General features: G+C 36.1%; 1 pseudogene across 1 annotated transcript; it reads right to left on the bottom strand.

Annotated features, from left to right (window-relative positions):
• Positions 1–519: 519 nt before the first annotated feature.
• LOC114307242 (uncharacterized) lies at positions 520–2,932 on the bottom strand (annotated as a pseudogene). The gene is made up of 2 exons (XR_014329851.1): positions 1,890–2,932; positions 520–1,778 (listed from the first exon to the last, which is right to left on the bottom strand). The product of XR_014329851.1 is annotated as an uncharacterized LOC114307242 (transcript).
• Positions 2,933–3,214: the final 282 nt, after the last annotated feature.

The following is a 3,214-nucleotide window of genomic DNA, read 5'->3' as shown; positions in this document are numbered from 1 at the left end:
ACTTTTTAAACCCACTTAATTTAGATACACTTGAAAAATAAATTATTAGTGAAATTTTTTTTTAAAAGAACACTAAATACTAAAACATACAAAAAAAAATTAATATATTTTTGTATTTATTCAATATACTTGTATCTATGTTTGCAGTTAAAAAATAAAAAATTTACTTAAAGTATTAAAAAGATTTACAAAAAACAAGAAAATACTAAAAAAAAAAAATGAAAACTAAAGTCAAAACCAAACAGAGTATTTTTTAATTACCCCACCAATGTGAGAGTGGAATTGAACTAACCACTCCCTATAATGATCTAATATTAGCCGTTGGCATCTATAAACTTGAATGTAATTTTATTTAAATATTTCAAAGCATGAATAATCATATTGAAATTTTTTTCAATTATGACTTGAAGGATTTGACGAGAGAAATAAATAAAGAAAAAAGGAAAAACAATTAATAAGATTTGAATTCTAAATTACATTTCGTTAAGTTGAGAAATGAAAAAAGAAAAGAGCTACGTGTAGTCAAAATACAAAAAGTGAGACAATATTTTTCTCTCACTTTCTTTTCTCTTATACTTTCCATTATAATCAAACAAAAAATAAAAATACATTTCTTTTTTCTTTTTTATTTTCCTCATCAAATTCTCAAAACAAACACTACCTAAGATATTTTGGATGAGGACAGTGTGGATGGAGCATAATGTTACACTGCTCGCATTTGAAGCCTATTTTACCCGTAAAGTATGTTTGTTTAAAATAAAAGTGGGAACGGATGTGCTGGAAACAGTACCGACACGAAGAGTGATCAAAGCTCTTGTCTGTGATTGCAACATAGACTGTGATTGCAACATAGACGAGACGGTGTGGGTGACTGTCAAAGTTATAGGTGCTTTCCCACTTGATATTTTGAACTTCCTTTCTCTCCGTAGAAATGCATTCGGCACAAGCAGATTGATCGCAATCGATGCAATGATAGAACCACCACTTTGGGTCTATTTCTTCTTCGCAAAATTCACAGATATACTCATCGGGCCCATCCTTAATGGGTGCATAAATTAGGGTGAAGGGATGATGTTTATCATACCTATGCTTAATTGTATCTGGTAGCACAGCACATGTGTAGTGTAAGTTGAAATTGCAAATGTCACATCCAAATGCAAATATCGAATCCATTCGAGGACATGCAGCACAACCTGCGGTGATACAGTCTTTCTTTAGGAAGAGGGGATGGTCATGAACTTTATGAATGATGGCTTTGGGTAGGAAAGCACACTTAACATCGAGGACGCAATTTTCATAATACAGACATTCATCACATTCGAAGGCAAATCCGTTACAATAACATCTGCAGCCGTTGCAATAGAACAATCCTCTAGGTTGAGGGGGCTTTTTGAGGAGGATGAGCTGGTGTGGGTGACACGGATGCACCAGTTCATTTGGTAGCTCAGCACACCATATGTGGAGAAAGAAATCACATAGACCACAACTGTAAAATGGAGCTGAAATTTTCCGCACACATGCATTGCATATTGTCCTTATTCAGCTCATTCAAGATAAGTAGTTCGTTCTCATGGCACAAATTGTTGTCCCCTTGCGCATCGAAAAGGATTAATGGATGATGATGACTAAAATGGTTGAGCTCTGCTTCTCTCTTGTTGTCTCCCATGCTGATTTGCTTCAAAAATAGGTCAATTGCACTAATTGAGTCATCAGCCATTGGCAAGTGAATCAAATTGGCCTTGTCAATATTCTCAATCTCAATTGCACTTTCTCTTTTCCTAAATCCACAAAATAACAACATCGAATGAGGAGAAAAGCGTTGTCAATAAACTTTTTTCTTGTCAAAAGAGAGAACAAAAATCGAAATCAGGGTAAATGCGAAAGCATACTTTGTCTTTGTTGAGCACTTGACATGAATGCAATATCTGCATCCTATACAAACATATAACCAAAACCTTCCTCTCACCATTGAATTTTCACAAATTTCGCACCTGTACTTAGTAAAATGGGAATGACTTTCATGAGTAGGATAGACGAGGGCAAGAGGGTGGATGTGACTGTGGTGTTTGAAGGTGGGTGTTAATGTAGCACAGTCCTCATGGATCCAGAAGCTGCATGTGTTACACATATAAGACACACCTTTACGTTCTGTACCACAAGCATGACATTCGAAGGAGGCCGAGCTGGGCATGAGGCTTAATGGGTGTTTGTGACTTTCATGCTTAAGCTTCTGTGCTTTCAAAGCACAACATATGTCGAGGTTGAAATTGCAGATGGAACAACGATATATGAATTCTTTCAAACCTATATCACAGCCATCACATATGAATTCATTAGGCACTACTTGCAGGAGGGCAAGCGGGTGCTCAGGGTGCATTGGGTGTTCCGTCTCTGCGGGTAGTTGTGCACAAAATTTGTGGAAATAGATAGGGAGAGAGCAATTTGTGCATTTGTATGCTGCTGAACCTGTGATCTGCTGCAAACACACATCGCAAGAAACCCTCTCATCAACATCATTCTTCTCATCTTCATTGAGGATCATCAACTGATGTTTACTGCTAAAATGTTGGCCCCTAACAGTACATCTGATATCCACATCAAAATTGCAAGTAAGACAACGATAACCGAATCCACCATTTTTTTTCCAACAAACATCACACCTTCTAGGCGACCCTGATTGTTGGAGCGTAAGGGAATGGGCGTGGATCGGGTGATTCATCTCCTCTGGAAATTCAGTACAAAATTTGTGCAAAAAAAATAAACAATTTTTGCAACTGAATGCAGAACCAGAGATCTTTTCGCAACACACGTTGCAGACAATTGCCTCACCATCGTCGTTCACTTCACCGAGGATCAACGGATGTTCATGGCTAAATGTTGAAGCTCCATTTCTCTCTCTCTCACTACAACGTGGGTTTGTGTCTGTGTTTGATGATGTAAATTCCCACAGCAACAAAAGGTTAGAATAAGAATAATATATTGCACAGACTAGTTAAAAAAAGAAGTTGACATGTATCGATGGATTATTGGTTCTTGACAGCTGTTTCCAACTTGACGCAACAACTACATTGAAAAATGTAAACTAAAATGAATTGTTTAGATAAGTGACAGAGGTAATTTATATTAAATAAATCATTAAATATTTTATATAAATGTATAGTTTATAAAAATATAAAATGTATATTTATGATATGTAGGTCAAGTTTGACATATC

Source organism: Camellia sinensis, chromosome 5 (assembly GCF_055761805.1).
Source record: "Camellia sinensis isolate YWXY chromosome 5, ASM5576180v1, whole genome shotgun sequence".
Lineage (NCBI taxonomy): Eukaryota > Viridiplantae > Streptophyta > Magnoliopsida > Ericales > Theaceae > Camellia > Camellia sinensis.
This window is presented reverse-complemented; position numbering and strand designations above follow the sequence as displayed.